The 25,790-nt window shown below is 51.5% G+C and overlaps 1 protein-coding gene across 1 annotated transcript in view; it reads left to right on the top strand.

Moving 5' to 3' along the window:
• LOC147602900 (Cation efflux family protein) overlaps nt 1–25,790 on the top strand; it is a 133,467-nt gene that overhangs the window by 50,012 nt on the left and 57,665 nt on the right. The window lies entirely within an intron of this gene.

Genomic DNA, 25,790 nt, shown 5'->3' with positions numbered 1-25,790 from the left:
AGTACTTCAAACTTTGTTGATCAGTCTTGACCACAAAAGTAGTACCCAAGAGATAATGCTTCCAGATGGTCAAGGCATGGACCATTGCAAGCAATTCCTTTTGATAGGTGGAGTAGTTCTTCTCACCTTCATGTAACTTCCGGCTTTCATAGGCAACCGGTCTTCCTTCCTGCATCAAAACAATACCTATACCTACATTTGAAGCATCACAATGTACCACAAAATATTTATTTTAATGTGGTAGATGCAAAACAATATGTTTGTTGGCTTCTTCTTTCAGCCTTTTGAAGGCTGCCTCCTCTCTCTGAGTCGAGCTAAAAACAACTCTCTTCTTGCACAAGTCATGCAAAGGTGTAGCAATGTGTGCAAAATAGTGCACATATTGCCAATAGTATGAGCAAAGTCCAAGGAAGCTTCTCACTTCATGGACATCTTTCGGAGTTGGCCACTCCACAGTGGCCTTGACTTTGGCAAGATCCATCATCCGTACACCTGCTCGGATGATTTCCTGCAAAAAGAACTGACTCTTCTTTGGATTTATGTATAATTTATGTGCTCTTAACTTTTGAAATACTACAGTTAAATGCTTCTTATGTTCCTCCTCATTTTGTGAAAAGACAATAATGTCATCAAAGAAAGTTCCACAAAATCTTCTATGTTGGCGAAAAATTCGATCCATCATTCGGCTGAAGGTAGCCGGTGCATTGGTTAGACCAAAGGGCATGACCAAGAATTCATAGAGGCCAAAAGTGGTACGGAATGCTGTCTTGGAGATATCCTCTGGTGCAATTAAAACTTGATGATATCCACTCTTCAAATCAAGCCAGCTGAAAGCTGAGTCTCCACTTAGTGTGTCCAAGATATCATCGATTCCTGGAATAGGGTATCTATTCTTTATGGTAACCTTGTTCAAGGCTCGATAATCCACACATATGCAGAATGAACCATCCTTCTTTTGCACTAGCAAAACTGGCGAGACCAGTAAGGAGAGTGACTAGGTCGGCGGACCGTGCCCTTCTCTAGCAACTCATTCACTTGATTCATGATCTCCTCCCATTGTGAAGCACTCACACAGTAAGGGGCTTGATTCAGAGTCGAGCTTCCCGGAATGAGATCTATCTTATGATCTTCAGGTCTCTTAGGTGGGAGTTCTCTTGGCATAGACTCACTAACACAATCATTGAATTGCTGCAAAAAGTTCATATGCTCAACATTTACATATCTTCAGATTTACTTTCTTGTGCAAAGACTATATAACTGCGAATGGAACTTTTCATAATTTGTATATGACCCACAAGAGGAATGGAGTTTCTTCGAACTCCTACTTCTAATACAATATTCTTTTCTTTATGAGTGATCTTGAGTTTGTTTTCATCTTGGCCGTAGGGAAGTATAGCTTTGACCTTGCGCTTGTTGCCCAAAAAGTGTGTTGGCAATAGTGAACATACCTTTGTCTTCCTCCATTAGACCAATAGCTCGGGTTACTTCTTCAGAGATGAAGTTATGAGTAGACCTAGAGTCAATCACACAACCACGGGCTGGTTTCTTAGCTTACCAAATGTTTTCCATGGTTGCCTTTCTTTGGCGTCGTGGTTGGATTCGAGAACTTGCACGACGGTGCCAACCTTCGGCTTTGATGTCTCTTTTTCTTTGGTCCTCTTTTCAGTGTCCCTTCTTTTTGCACTCCCATGCCATGTGCCCTTTTTGTCCACATTGAAAGCATCTTTCTTCTTTGATGTGTTGCTCTAGATCTTCCTTAGTCAGCTTCTTAAAGATTGGGTTAGACTTTTTGGCTTGATCTTTAAGATTGGATAATTTGGAGGGTGGGTAAGGTTTCTTTTCTTGCTTCTCTTGTTTATTGCCTTCTTTGAGTGCGGCTCCTCCGAAGGAGGCTCCTTCCTCTTGACCATCCTTTTTATATCACTAGCTTCCACATTCAATGCAGACTCCATGCAATTCTTCAAAGTGTCTTTGAGGGAAACATGCATAAGGGGCTATAGGAGAGGATTTAAGCCTCCCTCAAACTTGCGGATGACGTGGCTATTGCTGATGTCAATGTATCGAGCAGCTTTAAGATAAACATTCCAAAACCGATTAATGTACTTTTGCACATTATCTCCTTGCTGATTCAACTTGTCCCACCCTATGCACACTGTCTTCTTGAAGTCCGTGGGCAAGAATTGAGCTTCGAACATCTGTTTGAACTCCTCCTAGGTTTTCGGATTGAGGTTCCTGGTAACAAGTGTTAGATACCAATTACCACCACCGTCTTTGAGATGTAAAGCTACCTAATGCAGTTTCAATTCTTCAGAATAATTACGATTTCTGAAGGCCAAATCAAACTCCCTAATGAAAACTAACATCTTTGTGATGTCACTATCCTTCCCATCATAATATGGTAATTTCACAGGCAAATCAAACTCCCTAATGAAAACTAACATCTTTGTGATGTCACTATCCTTCCCATCATAATATGGTAATTTCACACTTATATCTCCTAGCTTGCAAGTCTCTTGCTTCTCCTTCTCCTTGATGTCCAGTACAGCCGCCTTTTTTACCATCATTGGTGACTCCGTTGGTGGTAAACTAGAGGGAGCTAATATGCATGGCTCCAAGAAACCGCTTGCCGAGAGGAATCCGCACCATGTAGGCATATGCTCACTTTTGGTAGTGCTATGTGTGAACGAGGCTTAACCAAGGGCACTTTTTCCCATGTGGTTTTCCCCCTTGGATATCAAGTGTGAAAGGACACTCTACATATAATATTTTGTACTTCTATATTATATGGATGTGACACACATGCAAGGGTTGACTTGCATTTTGTGGCTACCACACTTTTGGCTCTCTCTCTCTCTCTCATTTCTGTGTGAGCCTCTCCATCCTGCACCTAATCCTAATGTGCAGGTTTGTGTGTGTGTGAGTGTGAGTCCAATACCAACAATTGGTATCAGAGCCCCCTCTGTGGAAATTCAATCCTGGCCGACCAGATTTCTAGCACTGCAGTCGCCTGTGAATTTCCGTTGGCCAGATCCGTTGACCGTGAGTTTCCGTTGGCTAGATCCGTCACCTGTGGATTTCCGTCCGTTGCCGTCGTCTGTCTCCTCCTAGCGCCACCTCTAGCCGGCGGCACTAGTGGCTAGAGGTCCGCCGCCACCCGTTCCGCCCAGCCTCTTCAGCGGCGCTAGTGCGCAGACCTACGCCGCCGCCGCTTTCTGCCTCTTGGTGTCCCAGCAGAGCTAGTGCGGGGACCTCCGCCTCCTCGCCCAGTGGCTGCGCCCTCTGTAGCCGACTGTGCACGCAGAGATCTTTGACCTTCGACTGCGACAACCCTCCGCATGCTACGGCTAAGCCTCTATGCCCCCGTCTCCCACATTGAGCTCTGTCCAGGCGTTCAGCTCCGCCGAAGCGATCCGCTCCCAGCAGCAGCGTGCAGCTCAGCCAGGAGTTTAATTCCGTACAGCGTGCAGCTTGCGCACCGTCACGTGTAGTTCCCCGTTCGGCCTCGATTCCATCCCGTCACCAGCTTGTACCTGCTCGCCTGACACACTCGCGCCTGCAACTCCTCCGCCTGCACATCCGTAATACGTGCAGGTACTTTTATTTCAGAAAATAAAAAATTAAACAAAGAGAAAAAAAACTTTGCAGGCATTCTGGTGCTGGTTCAGCAACTTTTGGGGGTTTGCCAAAATTCCCCTTTGCATAGAAACTTGCAGGAGGCAGAATTGCAAGAAGAGTACCTGCTGCAGAGTTGCCCAAATCAATTTGCAGACATTTTGATACAGTGTTTGGATACGTTGGGGGATTTCTCAATTTGATGACAAATTGGACAAATTGAACATGCTGCTTTGCTTAGAATTTGGGGGTTTTCCAAATTGAGGTCAAAATCAGCAAATTGAGTCTCTTTTAGTTGCAAAAATTTGGGGCTTTTGTAAAAATTGGGCAATTGACTGCACATTGAAGCAATTGCAGTGCATAAAAATTAGGGCTTTTCAGATTGGAGCATGTAATTGGGCATTACAGTTGTGATTTGTCGCATATGTATACACATTGTGTGTAATTGGACAATTTGATGCAGGTTTACACTTGCTTCAGTTTGCAGACAAACATTTGCACAGGACATTTGGTTGCTTGGCAGTGCACATTGGTGCTTGGTTTGCTTGCAGGTATACTTTGTTGACATGGCTATAAATGCTACAGATGTATTTGGTGTGCTCACCAAGGAGGACAAGTTGGATGGATCTAACTCAGGAGTCTACCGGGCAGCCCCATATATATTGATGAGGATCTCACGAAGATGCAAGCGGAGCACCGCAAAGCTTGCATGGCCAAGGTGATTCAACCAAGAAAGGAGGGGAAGAAGGTCTTTTACAGAGATGGCCGGGTCTTCATTGACTGCTGGCCGGTTGCATAGGGACTCGCGGCCTATGAGACATCGACGGAGGACATCACTTCAAGGATACAGATTGCCATATGGAACTGTGACGGTTCCTTGAGGACACACCCGGGGAGATTGGAGGAGGTGATGGAGGGCCGAGACATCATCATGATCACAAAGATGCATCAGAGCCCGGAGAGGGGACTACCACGAGTACAGGGCTATCAATGGGAGTCTGCATAGAGGAGGACTAGACAACAGGGTACTTCTAGGGGGTCTGGAGGAGTAGCAGTACTTGTAAGGAGTGGCTTACAGCACTTGGTGAGGGTGGAGCAGGTGGATGAGGAGGCTAGATACATGTGGATACGGATACAGCTCTCAGATACGAAGGCAGCTTTCTTCGCATTATGCTATTTTCCACCCAAGGGGTCCACATACGCACGTGCCAGACAGAGGAGGACTCAGAGACAGGCTGAGGAGGACACAGGTGATGCTGGGGAGATGGGGGAGGAGTTGGAAAGTAGATATGAGGAGGTGGTGGAGAGTTCCTTGACGGAGCAGTCACCCTATTCGATCTTATCTAAGGACATCATTCATTTCTCACAGCAGGGTGAAGTCTTCCTTGTGGGGGACTTCAATGCCCGAACCCAGAGCCGACAGTGTGAGATTTTCGACTTTGCAGATCCTATACTACTAGATGCTCTTGATATGGATACAGTCGGGTTGGGGAGAGTATCATCTGACTGAGGTGGTGTAAACACGAGTTATGGATCACACCTACTGGCCTTGGGTGCAGCACACCAGCTCCTTATCTATAATGGTATGATGCGCTGGTCGGACTCTGGAGGGCTTACATTCTTCCAGAAGGGAGGAGCGGGTGGAGGCAGCACAATCGATTATTTCATGGGGTCCATAGGAGGCATGGATCATGTTCAGGACTTTACTATCCCCCCATGCCCTATTGGAGCTGACCACTCACATCTTGTTCTATCACTAGCAACCAGCCACACACCATTAGAACCGCCCTCATGACCACCTCGCACCATCATCCATTTCACTAAAGAGTTGGAGGATATATACACAAACCATGTCTATGAGGGGATACTACATCTAGATCCATCAGCACCTCTATTTGCACTCACGGATGGACTTACGTTAGTATTGCATTCAGCAGCCATGAAGAGCTTCCCCCACACTACACATGGCATGGAGAGCACCCGTTCCAGGACTATTCCCTAGAACCGTTGGTATGATGATGACTGCCGCCAGTTACGTAGACAGCTGAGAGTACAGAGAGAGCTAGGCCATTACACTACGCTAGGCCATTACACTACGCTAGGCTGGACGACAGATGTCCGCCCTTACTAGACGTAAGAGACGGGCATATGAGGAGGCACAATATTGGGACATCCACCACTTGCTGATGAGCCGGGATGCAGATGTGGCCTGGCGCTAGCCCAGGGAGCCTTCCCCACCCACACCGATCAGAGGACCCTGCTACATGGCATGCTTACACGGAGAGACTATACCAGATCCCAGCCCAGCCACCTATCCCTCAGCCATCAGAGTAGCGCCCCACAGCCCCTACTTTCTTCACCAGCGAGATGGTCACTAGAGCTATACGGAGATTACAGCATGGGAGAGCCGCGGATCACACAAGCCTCCAGGGAGAGCACCTTATATATGCAGCAGAGACTCTGTAACCCTTCATTGCCTGGCTCTCTAATAGAGCTCTAGCAGAGGGTTTGCCCGAGACATGGACTATGCATACTGTAGTGCCTTTACATAAGGCTGGGGACCGTATAAAAATTAGACCAGCGCTCGCTGAAGCTCTCGCTCCCCCCCCTGCTTGCGCTGACTGCACGCCCTCCCCCCCTTTTTTTCCCGCCTTCGCGCTGCTCCCCCCTCCCCCGCCTGCCCTCACGTTTGCCCCCCCCTCCCCCGCCTGGCTGTTCTGCGCGCCCCAGCGCTGCTGCGCTGCCGCCCCCTGCTCCAGCTCCTCTCCTTCGCCCCCCCCCCCCCCCCCCCCCCCCCCCCCCCCGTCTGTCTTCAACGCCCCCCCTCCTTTAGCCGCCGTCGCCTCTTCTTCCCCCCGCCCCCCCTTCTTCGTGCTGCTGCCACCTCCCCCCCTAGGGGTTTTTGTCCTCGCCGCCTTCCCCCCCCCCCCCCCCCCCCCTTTTTTTCCTTTTCTGATTTTTCGTCCCCCTTGGGGTTTTCTTCCCTTTTTGCCTTCCGCCTTCCCCCTCCGTTCTTTGTGTGCAGCTCGGTTCTTGCAGGCTCTCCGCATTCGCTCCGCCTTCGACATAGCTTCAGACTCTGATGGAGGCTCCTCTCGCCCCGCCTCAGAGGGACTCCCCTGCAGCCCCCTCGCCCGCCCCTGAGGACACCCCCATCAGGCTTTCTCTTTCGCCAGATTAGGAAGCGAGCCTCGCCGCAGAGGTGGAACGCCTCCAGGCTCATTCCACCATCTGCCGTTTAGTCGGCACTCGCCCCAGCAGAGGGGAGATCCGGGATCTTCTCCAGGCCCGCCTTCTTGCAGATGTGGACAAGATCCTGGACGTTCAGCTACTGGGCCGTGGACAGTACCAGATAGAGTTCGAGACCGCCCAGAGCGTGGCCAAGGTCCTAGCCATGAGTCCCCTTGACATCAGGGGTGCTCGGGCTTTCTTCAGACCTTGGCAGCATGGCTTTGACCCAGCAGCGGCCGAGCAGGGAGAGCGCCTTTTCCATGTTACAGTTTGCTTCCCTGGACTCCGCCGGGAGTATCTTCCGCTCCTCTCTAGGCTAGGAGCATTGGTGGGTTCGGTGCTAGAGACTGGCCCCACAACAGCTTCAGTGGTGGCCAGAGCAGTTTGGCTATCTTCGGTCAGAGTTTTGGTGTCTTGACATCTCCTCCCTTCCGAAGGTCATTCAGCTACCTAGGATAGGGGGGGGGGATGGATTGATCAGAGAGTGGAGTTCTCGGGGCTCCCGAACCAGTGCTTCATTTGCAGGCAGGTCGGTCATCTGGCCAAGGCCTGCCCTTGCAAGAGACCCCGACCCTCACCGCAGCAGCAGGCCCCCGATGGCCCGCCCACAGATGCGGCTTGGTAGGCAGCCTCCGGGACACCTGCTCAGGCCACAGAGACCTTGAAGTGGCAGCCTGGACAGGGGTGCCGTCGAGGGTGACAGCCACAGCAGCACGCCCAGAGACCGTTGTAGCAGCAGCCACAGTCTCAACATCACTGGGTTCCCGTGAGAAACAGCTTTGCTCCCCTCCAGGAGGAGACCCCTGCGCGACGACTGAGGACCAGGAGATGCCAGCACCCCCTCCTTCACCCCCCCCCCCCCCCCCCCCCCCCGTCCCCCCCTACCGCCTCGCTTCCACCTTCGCCTCCTCCCGTCCCCACTCCGGTTTCAGCAGCGGCTCCTTCTCCACCCCCCTCGCCCCTCCCTCCTCCCCCCCCGCCCGCCTCAGCTCCCCGGGAGTCCCTGGCAGTCCCCTGGCGTTCACCTGCAGTCCGGAGGGCTTTGAGCACCGACCTTGCTCGAGCACCGCAGAGGAGACTTACCATGCCAATTCGGGCTTCACGGATATCATCTATCCGCAGTCGGCCGAGTCGCCTCGGCACTAGACAGTGCTCGGAGGCTTTTGATTAGGCCTTCACACGGCTTTTTGGAGCAGAGGGCCCCCATGAGCCAGCACCCATCAGAGTTCATGTAGTGATTCCTCCGGCCCGCGGGGAGGAGGCACTTGATTCAGCGGTGGCCTTCTCGTTCCGTCTATGTGGCCCATGCGACCGGGAGTGGACTCTGGAGCTCGCTCTTAGCACTTTGAAGACTCAGGGAGTTGAGTTTTTTCATCATGTGAGCGATGTGGAGGTGACAGATGTGATAGGCCGACTATGGGAGTTGGCTCATTTTTTCTTGGATCCCGGGAGTGTGGATGCCTCAGGGATTCGTCATTTGGTCGTGCGCATAGTGGCAGACTTAGCACGTGACCCTGGATATGTATGTATGCACGAGGTTGCTCTGTCTGAGCGGGAGGCAGTCGCCATGGGACATAGCCACTGGCGCCTGATCCGTGATTCTTGCAGTACACCGGGTGGGAGGATTCGCAGCTGCTCGGATGGGGACTATTCTCCATCCAAGCCGCTTGCGAAGGCCCGCTGTACGGCTGAGACAGCATCCACCTCAGTAGGTCATCCATGAGGATCATCTCATGGAATGTACAGGGCCTTGGCAGAGCACATTATATACGCTATCGTGGTTGCTTGAGGCAGGAGCTTCAGAGATGCCTGGTTGGTGGCAGCATTGATATTTTGATGATGCAGGAGCACCACTCTGGTGAGAGCAGGATCCGGAGATATGGTTTGGTGATGCCTGGTAGATGGGACACCTTTTGGTCTGCAGGGTTTGGTCCTTTGGGTGGACAGGGAGGAGTATGCATGGTCATTGCAGATGTATGGCGGCAGGCCATTGTGGATCGAGGGATCATTGTGCCTGGTAGAGCACAGTATGTCATTCTGAGGATGCATGATGAGCTTTTGGGCATTCTCAACGTCTATGCGCCCAACCATGCTAGTGCCAGAGCAGAGTTCTGGACCCAGGTTACGGATGCATTGCCAGAGGCCGCACATTGGTGTGTCGGGGGTGACTTCAACATGCTTGAGGACCCGGCTGATAGGGTTGGAGGCAGTCATGTTACAGTGCACGGCACGGAGCTTGCAGCTTGGGAGCGATTTTGCATGTCACTGAGGATCACTGATGCATGGCAGCATGGGCCTTCTCCCGCTCTCAGGACAGTCTTAGTTTCTCTCGGTCAGATCGCCGGCAGGGAGGGACTAATCTGTCACGGATTGATCGCTTTTATGTGGGCGACTGGTTAGGGGAGCGAGGGGGCTCAGTTGGCATTCTCGCTGGCACCTCATTTTCAGATCATGCGCCAGTTATTTTGACACTTGAGGAGAGGACACGGGAGCCCAGCTTGCAGTTGAGAATCCCAGAGAGGGTACTTACAGATCCTAGTCTCGCTGAGGACATTGAGAGGATCTGGCATGATAGTCAGTGCTCTGACCAGGATGCAGCAGGCCAGTGTGCTCAGGGACTCATCGAGCTTAGCTCTTTTCTGCACGCTGCAGCTTTGACACGGCTGGGAGAGATTCGCGAGCGGGAGCATCGGCTGAGACGCAGCCTTGCTTCGCTTCAACGCCTTCATGAGCAGCAGCCTGCATGTGAGTGGGTGGCGTCCCAGCTGCGCCAGGCACGCCAGGAGGTTAGAGAGGCAGAGGAGCAAAGACATGAGTTTTACTATCGTCGCCAGGCCTCTCAGTGGACGCAGCTTGGTGATAGAGTGACTGGGGAGTTTTTTGAGATTACTGGACCCCGCCATGCTCGAGCAGGAGTCCGTCAGCTTGGGAGGCCGGACGGGTCTGTAGCTACCGAGCCCGGGGAGATCAGAGCCATCGCCACTGGGTTCTATAGAGACCTGCTTTCGGCGGAGCCAGCCACTGAGGCTCGGGATGCTTGCAGACAGACTGTGTGGGCCCATGTGCAGAGGAGGGTCACAGATCGTATGCGTACAGTTCTTGGTGCGCCTCTTTCAGAGGTTGAGCTTGCTGAGGCCTTGAGGGTCGTGCCACGCCATAGTTGCCTAGGGGAGGACGGGCTGACGCCTGCCTTTCTTATGCGCTATTGGGACCTTTTGGGGCCAGGCCTCCGCAGGGGCTTTCAGTATGGCTTGATCTTTCTTATCCCCAAGGGGGACGGAGTATCAGATGATATTCGGCATTGGAGACCTATTACGATCCTCAATACTATCTACAAGGTCTTAGCAAAGGCCTTGAGTTTGAGGATCCAGCCCTTCCTGGGGGAGTTGATTCATGCTATCCAGACAGGATTCGTTAAGGAGCGTAGTATCCTTGACAACATTTTCACCTTCTGGGAGGCGACGGTCCGAGCTAGATTTCTTGGTGAGGACTTGGTCGTGATGCTTCTCGATTTTGAGAAGGCATACGATAGAGTCGATTGGGGTTTCTTAGAGGGCACTATGCTTCGCCTGGGCTTTGAGCCAGGTTGGATTAGAGGGGTGGCGGCTCTGTATTCCACAGCTCGCAGCCAGGTGTTGATTGCAGGAGGACGGGGGCTGAGTTTTGAGCTGACCAGATCAGTCCGTCAGGGGTGTCCCCTCGCTCCTTTTCTTTTTCTGTTCTTTGCGGAGGCTATGAGCATGTATTTGATGGCAGAGGAGGTTGGTTTGAGAGGACTCCAGCTCCCAGTTCGGGGGGAGGACCTGCTTGATGATGTTGAGTTTGTTGATGACACGGGCTTATTTTTGCATGGCTAGGAGGCCAATCTTCTTCGGGCAGAGCAGTCGCTCCAGGTTTTTAGTGCAGCTTCAGGAGCATTGATCAATTGGCGCAAGACAGTGGCTATTTGGATCAGTAGCGCTCCCACTGCGGCATGGAGCCCGGACCCCGGTTTTAGATGGATTCCTCGTGGCACAGCAGTGCGGTATTTGGGATGCCAGATTGGACTAGATTTGTCACCTGAGTAGTAGATTGCCCCGCTTCTTCTGAGCATTCGGAAGAAGCTTTTGTATTGGAGTACAGCTCGACTATCCTTGGCCGGGAGGGTGGTGGTGGCAAATCAGGTGCTGTTAGCGACCATGTGGTACATTACGTCTTGCTGGATCTTCTCGAGCTCTTGCATCAGCCAGGTACAGAGGCTGATCAGGAACTTTCTTTGGTCTGGGCGAGACAGTCAGCCCGCTCGGGCAAAGGTTGCATGGGCAGTTATTACACTTCCGCTGGCTCAGGGAGGCTTGGGCATTATAGATCCAGTCGATCAAAGTAGAGCCTTCTTGTTGAAGCTTATTGTTTGGGGGCTGCTTCCAGGCGCTGAGCCTTGGAAAGAGCTTCTCTTGCAGCGGCTGCAGGCTCGGGCTCCCCCAGCATGGGGCACTTGGGCACGAGAGATTCGATGGATCTTCATGGAGATGAGGAGGACAGGCCTCAGTAGAGGATGGGAGGACAGATTTGCCTTGAGCATCCTGAGAGCTTGGGAGCTGCAGAGACCGGGGCTCTCTCAGCGACCTCCTTCTTGTGTTGAGGAGCGGGTCAGACAGCCACTCATCTGGAGCCCAGCGGTTCGCACAGAGGAGGGTCATATGCTGGGTTCTCGGCCTCGTCTAGCCTGGGGACCTTTGGCGGCAGGCCCAGCACGTAGCTTTGGAGACTGGCAGGCCTTCTGCAGTCTACCATAGACGATCCAGGTGGAGAGGCTGAGTCACTTCAGAGGGGGGTTGATTATGAGGGATGACATTCAAGAGTCACTCACAGAGGAGTGGTTCACGCCTATCGAGCTAGTGGCCCCACGGTGGATGGGAGCCTTTACACAGTTGGAGATCCTGATTGCTGTCAGAGCTTGCACTGAGGATGGCAGATGTCTCTACTATGAGATTCAGGATGAGGGCAGAATTCAGAGAGTGGAGGTGGAGTCGCCTTTGGTTGCAGAGTGCACCTTTCAGAGGATACGGGTAGTGGCCGCCGCTTCTCGGAAGCGGCATATTGACCCAGACCCTGCAGATGTGCTCCCGAATTGGCGCATATGGGCATATGCAGCGCGCCCCTTGGCCCGGCTCCAGTGGGACCCTGGTGGGTACGAGTGGCATGATCCTTATGCATCCCTTGAGGCCACAGAGATTACCTTTTTTCAGTATACTGTTCGGTTGGGACGGCATATTTTGACGGCGAGGAGGATGGTCTCTCCAGCTGCAGCGGGGCAGTGGCGGCCTCAGGGACTCTCACAGGAGTTTTTGGAGGATTTTTGGGCCCGGCTCTGGGCTAGTCGACAGGCCCGCAGGATCTCGACTTTCCAGTGGCCACAGGGGCTCAACAGTTGGCACCTGGCTTGTCTACAGCGGTCTTCCGGGGGCCTGCGTCCGATGCGGCCACCCTATGGAGACACAGAGACATTGCCTTTGGGACTGCCCTCAGGCGCAGCAGATTTGGCTGTGGATGCTGCGTATTCTGGCCCCCCTCTCTCCAGAGGGTACGTATACGTGGGGTGCCGCTGGTTGGTCGACTTCGTCAGGGCCTGCTATGGGCTATGAGACGGAGCACGACAGCCAGGCCATCAGATTCATTAGGGGCCAGCCTCGCCTTGTTCCTTCACCGGATTTCTCGTCCGCTAGTTGGACACAGGAGAGGGATCTACGATGGGAGCTCCTCAGCAGCATCACCATCTGGTTCACCTGGAAGGCCCGGTGTTTCAGGGCCTTTGAGGGGAGATTGGAGCCACCAGCAGAGATTGTTCGGGGGATTTGGCAGGAGTTGATCCACACCTTGTGAGGACAGTATGACCGCATTCGGGGCGACTCGGATGAGGCGATCTTGCGGCGCCAGGCCTTTCACACCATCTGGCGCAGTGGCCCCTTCTACACCCTGCACGCGGGGTCCCCCCGTTGGCACTACAGGCCACCTGTTTGGCTTTTCTCCCCTCCTATTGTATGATATAGCCCCTCAGTTCTTTGTTCTGATACTTGTACTTTTCAGCGCCTAGGGAGAGTCTCCCTGGCTGCCTTGCTTTGTTCTCTGCTCTGTTTTTCTTGTGAGCAGGAGAGGATCTTTTGTAGCCCTACGGGCGTTTTTTATAACTAATGAAAGGATCTTTTCTCGGGAAAAAAAGAAAAAAAAAGGCTGGGGACCGTATGGACCTAGCCAACTCTAGGACTATCATGGTTGGTCATACATTGGCCAAATTATATGGGGTAGTGTTGGAGGCAGAGCTTAGTCACTATGCAGAGGTCCACAGTCTTTGAGCCCCTGGACAGGTAGGTTTTCGGCGAGGCTTCTCCACCATTGATCATGTCTTCGCTCTCAGGATACTGATTGAGTAGGCCAGGAGCTGGGGCAGGCGCTTACATTGCTGCTTTGTGGATTTCCGCAAAGTGTTCGATACAGTTCCTCAAGAGCGGCTCTTTCAGAGACTCATGACACTGGGAGTATCTACAGAGATGATGTGGGGAATTTATGCTCTTTATGAGCGTGTGGCAGCCAAGGTGAGATGCCCAGGAGGTATGTCTGCAGACTTTGCTAGCACCATTGGTGTGAAGCAAGGATGCCCACTATCTCCCACCCTCTTCGGGCCATACATCAACGAGGTAGCAGACTATATTCAGCGAGGAGGTGGAGTCGGCGGGCAGATCTCGGACACACAGGTACATATTATGCTATATGCTGATGACATTATTCTGATTTCAGAGACACAGGAGGGACTACAGCAGCATCTAGGGGCTCTAGAGCTTTTCTGCAGAGATAGAGGCCTCACAGTGAACCTTGGGAAAACCAAGGTTATGATCTTCCATACATCGCCAGCAATGAGGAGGAGATCTGTTTTTATGTTTGAGGGCAGCCAAGTAGAGGTCTCTACATCTTATGTATATTTGGGGATTACATTCACCAGCAGAGCCGGGTGATTCTCTATGACGCAGGCAGCCCATGATCGACTCACCCGAGCCTATGCAGCCTTGGCTATGCTAGAGAGACAGAGCCATGAGGCACATTTCCAAGACCCCCGTACAAAAGGGTGGCTTTTTGACACTTTAGTCACCCAGCCCTGATGTACACAGCCCCAGTTTGGACACCAGGCTTGGCAGCCTCCACATGGAGCCAGATAGAGTGCCGACAGATCAAACTGGTATCCCGGATGGTTTGTAGCAAGCCATCTGTTCCCCATGACATTGTGAGAGCAGAGTTTGCTGCACCACCGATGCTAGTGGAGGCACTCTTTTAGACAGTATGTTTCTTGCACAGACTCGGTGACATGCCAGTGGACCGACTCCTGCGCATTGCTTTTGAGGCATCCAGGCAGCTTGCAGAGTCAGGGGACGGTCGCTCATGGTATGCACAGGTAGTCCAGTGGCTCCAGAGTTTTGGGTATGATATGGACCGATTACCACCTACCCAGTATGATCTACATGCCCCGCACCTCTCCCTCTCACACACTGAGAGGAATAGAGTCATCAGGCAGGAGCTGATTCAGAGACATATCATGCGCACATGGGTGACACCATCGCAGCCTCTTCGTACGAAGATGGCATACTACAAAGATCATTTCTTGATGCTGACTTATGATGGTTTCATTCAGACACCGCACTTCATGGATCTATATCTTCCACATGCTCTGAGAGTAGTGATTGGATAGCTCCGAGTTTCATCACACCCCTTGGAGATTGAGGCTGGACGAGCAGCCCGCATCCTGCGGGAGGAGAGATTATGCAGAGAGGATGTGGAGAGCGAGTCACACTTTGTATGCAGATGTCCATATTATGATGGGATTAGAGCCACCTACCCTACTCTCTTCAGAGGAGCAGACACATCTTTTCAGTCCATCCTGCAGATATCAGACCAACGAGTACTTGGGCGCTTCTTACTAGAGATATACAGACACAGAGAGCAGTTACTCCAGTCAGGAGAGAGGAGAGCCCAGATCCGACAGACTCAGCTGACCGATCTCTTCCAGAGGACAGCCATGCCAGATCCCACAGTGATGGGCCGAGGAGTCACTTTGAGGAGAACAGAGGAGATTCGAGCATTGTGGCACCCACGAGCGCCCGGATACCGACCTTCTCGACATATGATCAGGGACATTCGGGCATGACACCAGAGGCAACTACAAGAGAGAGGACAGCCGGGACCCATTGATCTGGCGGCCATCTTGCATATCATTACAACTAGCGCTGACATGTATGACATATTACACCCCCCCCTGACCACAGGATGGAGCTGACTAGGAGCATGCCTGCATTGAGCATCGTTGTATCACCTTGGCATATAGGTTGTGCATTTACCCCAGTAGTGCTCCATCCTTATATATGTACATACATCTTGACCTCACAGTAGGAGTTTTCTTTCAGTTTTCTTCCAGTTGTTGTATTGTGCACTGAGCACCATCTGATACTCAGAGATACCACATACATTGTACATGGTTTTGTCTCATAGGCCAGTTCTCTTTGGCCTGAGAGAGACGTTAATACAATCTATCTTTCTTTCATTCTCCCACTCCCTCACTCACTCTCTCTCTCAACCCACAAGCTTTCTCTAGGCTCTAGCCTCTTAACTTTTAAGCCTTAAGAGCTCTCTCTCTCTCTTCGAACCTGTCGCCTCCCTCTCTTCGAACCTGTCGCCTCCCGCCTGCTGCCCTCTCTCCCGCCTGCTGACCTCTGTCGCCTCCCTCTCTTCGAACCTGTCGCCTCCCTCTCTCTCTTCGAACCTGTCGCCTCCCTCCCAACTTTCTCTCTTCCAACCTATCGCCTCCCTCTCTCTCTCTTCGAACCTGTCGCCTCCCCCCTCTCTCTTCGAACCTGTCGCCTCCCGCTTGCAGCTGCACAGTCACCCAACTTTCTCTCTCTTCGAACCTGTCGCCTCCCGCCTACTGCCCTCTCTCCCGCCTGCTGACCTCTCTCGCCTCCCTTTCTCTCTCTTCGAACCTGTGTGGCCTCCTTCCCGCCTGCTGCCCCGCCTCTCTCTCTCTTCGAACCTCTGTCGCCTCCCTCTCTCTTCGAACCTGGGTCGCCTCCCTCTCCCGCCTGCTGCCCCGCGTGCTGACTCTCTCTCTCTCTCTCTCTCTCTCTCTCTCACTTCGCTTCCTTCGCCTCGCCTCCTTCGCTCTCTCGTGTAGCCGCCTCTGGCCTCTCTCTCTCTCTCTCTCTCTCTCTCTCTCTCTCTCTCTCTCTCTGTGGGAAGCGCTGCAGACACGCATAGAGCTCTTCCTATGGCCAAGGGTTAATTAATTTTTATTTCATTTCATTTCATTTCATTTCTCTCTCTCTCTCTGTGGGAAGCGCTGCAGACACGCATAGAGCTCTTCCTATGGCCAAGGGTTAATTAATTTTTAACCCGAAACCAGCCTTTTTCAGCCCAAGACAAGATGGATAGGATTGACATTGAAGACCTGATCAAGGCAGCCATCCAACAATACAAGAAAGAGACGGACAATGCAATTAATATGGTCAACCGGAGCCTTCTTGACAAAGTCAAGAAACTTGAAGCGCGGATAGTAGCCCGAGATGCAGAGATCGCAAATCTCAAGATAGAGATAGAAGAAGCACGTGCTCAACATAAGCTCGAGGAAGGTGAAATTCAGCCCGTCATGATGGAGGAGCTGAACACCATCAAGGCCCAAGTGAGAACACTTCAAGAGGGAGAAGAAAAAAAGGCCTGGGAGACCTCCTTGTGGGTGGAGGTGCTCACGAAGACGCAAAAACAAGTAGATGAAACGGAGAAATGGATAGAAGTGAGGCCGAAAGCACATCTACCTCGAAGATTATCAACCTAACCATTGAGGAGGAACAAAGGACAAGGGAACTTCATGTGCGGATACGGGGCTTAAGGACGGTGACAATGTAGAGGAGGAAGCCAAAGACTTATACACACGCATGGGCATTTCGAGGCCTACACACACGGGGGACTTGGAGAGTGGGCAAGAAAGACAAGAATGGAGGAGAGAGCTCGAAGGGGAGAGCTCTCATTTTACGCTTTCCCACCTTGGAGGCCAAGAAGGATTTCTTGGCCAAGCACTCTGCCCTTAAGAAAACGGGCATCTTTTTAGGAGATGACCTCACCTTGGCACAGCTAGCACATATGAGGGAGTGCATGGCGGAGATTAGGGCAGCCAGAGAAAAAGGGAAGCTAGAATTTTACAGAGGAGGCAGAGTGGTGATACTAGAGAGACGCACCACCTGACGGTGCGAGACCTATGGGACTAGTCTGAGACTTGCAATATGGACGTGCAATGGAGCATTGAGTCTGGATGTGGGGGCCTTTGAGGACAGCTTCAGAGATAGGGACATCATCTTCTACTCGGAGACACATGAGGCCCCAGGCAGCACATTACCGAGAGTGGCAGGATACAGATGGGAGACGACTTGTAGACAGGAGGCCCGTTCGAAGCATGGTGGTCGGGGATCTGGAGGAGCTGCAGTTCTTTTTAGAGAGGAGCTTCAGCCACTCATCCATGTTATGCGCCGTGATGAGAGCGCGAGGTACATGTGGGTCAGAGTGAGGGCAGATGAGGGTAGACCCCTATATTGCTATATGTTACTTTCCACCCAGCACATCTCATTATGCAGTGCCCAAGGGGCAATCTCCATATATGATTCTAGATGAGGATATATGGGAGTTCTCCAGGGAGGGAGATGTTATCATACTCGGGGACTTTAATGCTCGAACGGCTCAGTACCAGACCTCCTTCTTTGACACTTCGGAGGAGATGTTGAGAGAGATAGATGTGGAGGAGATGTGTTTGACTCGGAGATCACAGGATGAGGTGGAGTGTACTGAGTATGGGAGATACCTCTTGGAGATGGGGACTGCACATGGGCTGGCCATTTTAAATGGCGTAGAGAGGTATCCACTTGCCAGTGGCTTTACTTGCTTTCCACACAGACATGGGGCCAGCACAGTGGATTATGTTCTAGCCTCGCCAACCTTCATCCCGAGTATCTTGGATTTTGCGATTGGCCCCAGGCCCATCGGAGTTACGGTGGATCATGCACCTTTCTCCTTTACGGTGGATTTCCACTAGAGCACCTGCCAGGTTGGGCAGTCCTTCTATCACCCGAGATATACCTTCTGTAGAGAGACTGATGGAGTATACACCGCAGAGATCTACAGCTTGTTGAGTGCAGAGGATCCACAGAGGCCATTAGCAGAGCTCACACAGATCCTGACAGAGGCTTTGCATACAGTTGCAGCGACGACCTTCCCACACACGCAGCCCACAGTACGACCACGTCCTGGGAGCATGCCCCAGAATAGTTGGTATGATGATGACTGTAGGGAGCTCAGAGCCCGGCTACAGAGAGAGGTGGCCACAGGTGTTACTACATATAGACAGTCACACATCATCTTCCAATGCCTCGTTCGCCGGAAGAAGAGAGCATTCTTAGCTCGGTTGGAGAGAGACATGTATCAGCTGTTTTTGAGTCAGGATTCTGCGGAGGCCTGGAGATTGCTTAGAGAGCACCCCCCGCCTCCGGCCATTACCTCTCCAGATACATGGGGCGAGTATGCAGCCTCCCTCTACACAGTTCCAGAGCAGCCACCACTACTGAACCCTCCAGAGCCTTGTCCACCCACTTCTACCTTCTTCACAGCAGAGATGGTGAGGAGGGCCATCAACAGATTGCATACAGGGAGGGCACAGGATCATGAGGGCATTGTAGCCGAGCATTTCATACATGCTAGAGATATGATTGCAGACTTGCTAGCTCTCATGTTTAATAGAGCCATGTGTGAGGGGTTTCCTGGGACTTGGAGTACTTCCACGATTGTGCCGGTACTCAAGTATGGAGATCCGAGCCTGCCGACTAACTACCGCACCATTATGATTGGTCACTCGCTGGCCAAGCTATAAGCCTCTATTCTTGAGCAAATGGGCAGAGAGACAAGGGGTCCGAGCTCAGGGACAAGCCGGTTTCAGGAGGAGATTCTCTACTTTGGATCATATCTTTACCCTTAGGGCTATCATTGAGGGGGGCAGAGCACATGGGAGGAGGATCTTCTGTGGCTTTGTGGATTTCCGCAAGGCCTTTGACACAGTGCCCAGAGCTAGACTGATGCGCAGGCTACAAGACTTGGGGGTTCCATGTGAGCTCATTTGGGATATTATGGCACTTTATGAGACAGTAGTTGGGCAGGTGCGGACTTCAGAGGGTCTCTCCCAGCCAGTACAGTCCACTATAGGGGTGAAATAGGGCTGCCTGCTCTCTTCGACTCTATTTGGACTATACATTGATGAGATCTCTGATTATATTGGGACACGAGGGGACACAGGAGCCCAGTTGGCTGGCACTTGGATACCTCTGCTCTTATATTCTGATGATATTGTGCTTATAGCAGACTCACCAGAGGGTATGCAGAGGCACTTGGATACTTTACATGCTTATGCACAGGACAGTGGGCTCTCAGTTAACCTTGGTAAGACCAAGGTTATGGTGTTTTACACTACAGCTTAGTGGGTCTGGAGATCAGCGCCTATTTTCACATATGGGCAGGAGACAGTGGAGTATGTTGACTCATACACATATCTTGGAGCGGTGTTCATTGGGCCCACATTTTCCATGAGGGGGGCAGTAGAGGCCAGATTGACTAGAGGATATGCAGCACTAGGAGGTCTAGAGAGGATGTGCTCACAGGTACAGTTTCAGGAGCCACGCACTAAGCTGTGGCTTTTTGACACGCTGGTCACATCGGCTATGCTATATGGAGTACAGATCTGGGGGCCTGGCCTAGATCGTCACAGTCGATCAGGACGGACATACGATGGATGGAGATCGATGGAGAGACCACTTGTGTTCATGATCTCCAGGATGATTCGGGCTAAGGCCTCAGTTCCCCATGAGATTATCAGAGCCGAGATGGGAGCACCACCGATCGTAGTTGAGGCTCTTGCCAGATCAGGGTCCTTCATTCATAGCACCTGGGAGCTTCCTCGACACCGGTATGCACGACTTGCTTTAGAGTCCTCTCATCAGCTAGCCATGGAGGGAGACACTTCATGTTGGTATGCGCAGATAGCATCCTGGTTTGAGCTCCACGGGTTCAGTTTAGACAGACTTCCACCCTTCCAGTACTCTCTGGAGGCACCCTCTCACCTTGACACATTCTGAGATTAGTAGAGTCATCAGACAGGACCTCATTCAGTTGGACACAAGGAGGACATGGCTAGAGCCCTTATAGGAGTTGGGGATGAAGATGGCTTTCGCGAGCGCCCAAGTGTGGACGCCCGGAGACCGGCCAAGAGCCTATAAAAGGGTCGCCAAGGTTAGTCAGTTGTTCATAGAGTCTCGCGAGTCTTTGTGAGAGCTCTATGGTCAGGAGCCTGGATCTAGTGCAGACGTGCACCTGCTTCATGCAGTCGAGGCCGGCAGCAGTTCGAGGCCCACGAGGGTAGCTCCGTGGCGGTATGGGACGTGATGGGGTAGACTGGTCGGTACGTCTTGCTAGTTAGCTCAACTCATGGCTCGGTGGGGACAGCCAAGACTTGCGGGTTTTGCCCAGGACTGTCAAGGTTGGGTGGTGAGTCAGGCCTGCATCCCCTTCACGTTATTTGGCTTTGTTTTGCAGGTTTCGAGTCATGTTTCAAGAGCATTCTACAAGGAGATCCATGGGGATTTGACAGTGGTATCAGAGCAGGAGTCTGTCCACCGGCATGTCACTGAGTCTGTGCAAGAAACATACTGTCTGAAAGAGTCTCCCACTAGAGAGAGAGAGAGAGAGAGAGAGAGAGAGAGAGAGAAATGAAATGTTATATTAACGTCTTCAAAAGGCCAAAGTGACCTATGAGACCAAAGTTACAACCATGTGACATCTAATACACTGTCTGGAAAAGAAAAGAGATAGTCCCACAATACATCAGTAGAGGGGAAGCTAAAGCTACTAGTCAAAATGGGGTACATGAGTACATGGATACCTGAATACATGAATATGGGGGAGTACAAAAGTGACGACGAGTACAACAGTATATGGCTGGAGTGGTAATCATCCTAGGAGCTCTAGCATGGGTCTCTGCCGGATGGCGTGGATATCTGCCATAGCGAGATGCCTGGTTGGACGAGCCCGATGCCTCGCAATGATGCCCTGAATCCTCCGGTGTAGGCACCATCTCTGATGTGAGGATCCGCGAACCCTCGGGCGTCTAGATCTGCCCAACTGGATAGCTCTCTCAACTAGAGTCCCACGGGGTGCCCACTGTTGGGTTGTCGGCTGTGTGTCCTCCCGGGTAGTCCCTCTAAAGAAGTAAGTAATCTGTCTCTGTGTGGACTCTCTGCCAGTCGGGCGTCTGCTCCTGATAATGGACTCTCTGAGCCTGCGGATCTCCAGGAGATAAAAACCCAAGCATCGCTGATCACAATAGTCCATGACTCTAGCCAATGGTCCAAATCCCTCTCTGAAAAGGCAATGGTAGCGCCCTCGAATCTCATAATATGTTGTGTAGCGACAGATGTAGTGCTCCTCCGTCTCTGGCTCTATCCAACAAATCTGACAAATCATGTCCCCTGGAGGTATGCCTCTAAATCTGCCTGTCTCTATCTATAACTGATGTGAAGAGGTGCGGATCTGCCCAATGGCGCACCTTAATCCATGAGACAAATGGGTATCCATGTAGCTCGGTCTAAGTATAAAGCCATCCTCAGTGGTGCGGAGAAGATGGTCTCTATACCATCCATACTTGGGTGCCCACCTGTCAGTCTATCCCTAGTCCAGCTCGTCGATCAGCCTACCTTGCTCCAAGCTTCCCCAACCCTCGAAGCTAGTCTTGTGTGCGTGTTGCACACGGTAGATACATTGTGCACATGTCAGGGGTGGCGTTGGGGATGGCGAGCAAAGATGGAAGGGGAGCTAGTACAGGGCAGCGTAAGTAGGCGGGCGCTGCATAGGACATGGGAAGCGCTTGCAGATCGGAGGTGCTAGTGACGAGTTGTGAAACTGTGAAATCGCTAACCCTAACTCTCACACCAATTGTAAAGATTTAGGATCAGGTTTTAGAGGTGTACCTAAGGTGGATGGAAGATATTCATGGTGCAAGTGTGTGCAGAGGTAGAGAAAGAAAGATATATTAAACGTCTACTAAAGACCCAATGGGCCTATGAGACCAAAGTGGTACAATAATGTCCATGGCATATCTCATCATGGAATGGAAAATAAAACAGAATGAAAACATAAATATAGCTATCTCACTGGGGTGATACAAAACTGTCCATGGAAACTCGTCATGGCATATCTCATCATGGAATGGAAAATAAAACAGAATGAAAGCATAAATATAGCCATCTCACTGGGGTGATACAAAGCTGTCCATGGAAACTCGTCATGGAATACTAAGAACATAAAAACACGGGAGCCACATCAGCTCCGAGTAGATGGTATACCACTCTCCAAAATGTCAAGCATGGGGTTGACGAGTATGGCCGAGAAGTCTCCCTTAGCTATGTCACGTGGAAAAGTAGCTTGATGGCGGTGGAGCATGTCCGGGATCTGGAGCTGATGAGGTGATCGTGGCGGACGAGGGGGGTCGAGGGCGTCGGGTGCCTGTGTACAACACGGAAGCAGGTCAGCAGAGCAGCGATGCTAGCAAGGGTGCGCAGTGTAAGCAAGGCAACAACGAACAACGGGAGAGAGCGAGGGAGACCACTGGCGTGCAGCGTGAGCAGCAAAGGAGCAAAGGCGTCATGCCATGGACACCAGCGCGCAGCAAGAGAGAAATGAAATGATATATTAACGTCTCTATGAGGCCATAGTGGCCTATGAGACCAAAACTGAGAGTACATCTGAAGTTGGTGTCTCATCAAAGAGAACAACTAAATGAGACAAAAAAGTACAATAAACGGATTGTCCTACTGTTATAAGAACAGAACTGTAAGACTCCGAGATAATACTGAGTAGAAAATACTGGAAAATACAGAAAAATGTATATCAGGTAGATCCATGTATGCTGATCAGTTGAAGTGTTGCCCTCTCCTTAGATCAAGTATCTCCGCCATGGGGCTGTCTAGAATGGAGAGGTCGTAGAAGCGAGGTAGGCGCCTCCGATGCCCAGCAATAATGGCTCTGATATGGCGATGGTGAGGATGCCGTGGTCAAGATCCTGGTGGGCGTGGCCGACGAGCACGACATAAGATAACTGCTCTATCAATGGTGACTCCCTGGGAGCGTGGTCGATGCCCTGATGGCCCAATGGAGGAGGTATCAGGAGGTGTATGGGCTGGGTTGCTGGTGCTGGTGCCGAAGAAATTTGTCAGGGTCCTCTGTCTAGGTACATCATGGCTCGGCCTCCTGTCTGCCAAGAGGGTCTCTCTGTGTCTCCTGAGCTCAAGTAGAAACAATCCCAAGCATCTCTAATCCTCAAACTCCATGACCTTGTGTAACGGCCCAAACCCTCTCGGAAGAGGCTGTGATATCTCCCTCGGATCTCATAATAGACTGTACATCGGCAAATGTAGTGTTCCTCTGTCTCTACCTCCTCGTAGCATAGCTAACAAATGCGGTCATCCACGATCTGATGCACATATCGCCCTGTCTCAGTCCACAACAAGTGTGATGAGGTCCGGATCTGTCCAATGGCACAACGTATCCCATGTGATAGGTGTACATCCCATGTACGTCGGGCAGGTGGTAAAATCATCCGGTGAGGTGTGGAAAATGGCTCTTGTAATGAGCCATTTTCGTGCCCAAGAGCTCAAGGGGGCTAGTCCATGTCCTCTCTGTGTCCACTCTGATGATATCCATCCTGATCACGCGGTTTTGCTCTGAGCGGGTGAGATCCAAAAATGGACAATCTAGACTGTACTGAAAAGGTGGTAGTGCCTCTATCCGCAAACCATGTAGGTCAAACCATGATCTCATTTGAGCGTACCAACAATGAGTATCTCCATCCTCGGCCAATTGTATGGATGAGGTCAATGCCAAACGGGAGTACCTCTGTTGAGGGAGCTCCCATAGCTGCTGTAAAAAGGTAACTGACTGGAATAGGGCCTCGGTTACTACTGGTGGGGCACCGAGCTCAGCCCGAACAATCTCAAGTGGTACTGATGATTTGCTCCGAATCATGCGGGCAATCATCATAATCAGTGGTCTCTCCATTTGCCTCCATCCCTCATCTGTCCCTCTCTGAGATCTGTGATGTATACTGGGCTCCCAAATTGGAGCTCCGTACAGGAGGGTCGGTGTGACAAGCGTATCAAATAGCCACAATTTGGTGTGTGGCTCCTGAAACTGTATGTGTGCACACTGCCTCTCAAGTGCCCCCAAGGCTGCATGCCCTCGAGCTAATCTAGATGCTGCTGCCTCCTTCAGGGAGAAACGCGGTCCTCTGAAAGTAACTCCCAAGTAGACATATGACTTGACGTACTCTACCGGCTCCCCTCGGAAAGTGAACTGAGGCTCTGATCTCGTTACCCATGCCTGTGACCTTGGTTTTCCCAAGGTTCACTGTCAGATCTCTATCTGCACAAAAAGCTTGTAATGCATCCAGGTGTCTCTGTAGTCCCTCTGGAGAGTCTGAGATTAGAACAATATCATCAGCATATAACAAGATGGGTATCAACACCCCTGCCAGGCATGCCCCTCGGCCTCCCAATCTGTCTACATAATCAGAGACTGCATCAATGTACAATCCAAAGAGGGTGGGCGATAGCGGGCATCCCCGCTTCACCCCTATTGTGCTGGTCACCCTATCAGATAGTCCGCTAGAGCTCGGACTAGCTGGAGCTCGGACTCTGCCTGTCACAGACTCATACAAAGCATATATCCCCCACTGCATATCCTCGGGTACCTCAATGTCATGCAATCTATGCATAAGCCTGGCACGTGCTAGGCTTTGCGGAAGTCCACAAAGCAGCAGTATATCATTCTCTTCTAGGCCCTGCTCTCTTCAATAAGTGCCCGAAGTGTCAGTATGTGATCCAAGGTAGTAAATTCTCTCCTGAAGCTAGCGTGTCCATGTGCTCGATGACCATGCCTCTCTGCCCATCGGCTCAGCTCCTACTCCAATATAGAGCCATATAATTTGGCCAAGTAATGATCAGTCATGTTGGTCCTGTAGTTGCCTGGTACCATGGGGTCCCTACTCTTTAAGAGTGTTACAATTATATGCTCTGTCCAGCTTGTCGGGAAACCCTCACAAATGGCACGATTAAACACATGTATGATGAGCGGAGCCAAAGTGTCTCGTGCATATGAGAAGTGCTCTCCAACTAGCCCATCATGATCATGTGCCTTTCCATTCTGTAACCTGTCTATCGCATCTAGCACCATTTGCATAGTAAAAAAGGTGCTGCTAGCCGGTCTAGCTCCGAGTGGAGGGGGGGTGGGGGGCTGTCCTGGTGCATCATATAGCTCTCTAGCATAAGTATGCCATGTCTCAGGTGCAGTAATCGGAGTACCAGGCTGTCTCTCCTGAAACATCTTCCATGCCCTCTTGTTGTCCTTCCCCAGGAAGAGTTTGTAGATCTCCTCCTCTAGCTTAGCCAGATAGGCTCGTTTCTTCCTCCGCACAAGGCGCCAAAAGATCATCCTGGCCTGTCTATGCGTGTGAGACCCAATGGCAATCTCACGCTGTAGCTGTGCTCGTGTCTCACTACACTCATCATCATACCAACTGTTCTGTGGGGCAGTGCTGCGGGGGTGGGTGGAAGGGATCATAGTGGAGGGATATGAGGCGGATGCATGTAGAACACCTGCCAATCCTCTCGTGATCTTGTCCAGTGGGCTATGTGGGTCTAAAGCGAACAAGCCATCAGATACTGCATCCCGATAAACCCCAACTGTCTCACGTGTAAACTGATATCTCGGGTACCTAGGTAGATGAGTGGCTGGCCCATCTCTTGGGGATCTACCTACTAGTGTGAAACTCAGGTATGCATGATCAGCTG

The sequence above is a fragment of the Cibotium barometz genome, chromosome 65, assembly GCF_041138505.1.
Source record: "Cibotium barometz isolate CiBa-2024 chromosome 65, ASM4113850v1, whole genome shotgun sequence".
Taxonomy (NCBI): domain Eukaryota; kingdom Viridiplantae; phylum Streptophyta; class Polypodiopsida; order Cyatheales; family Cibotiaceae; genus Cibotium; species Cibotium barometz.
The sequence above is the reverse complement of the archived record's forward strand: the minus strand, read 5'-3'. Positions and strand labels throughout refer to the sequence as shown.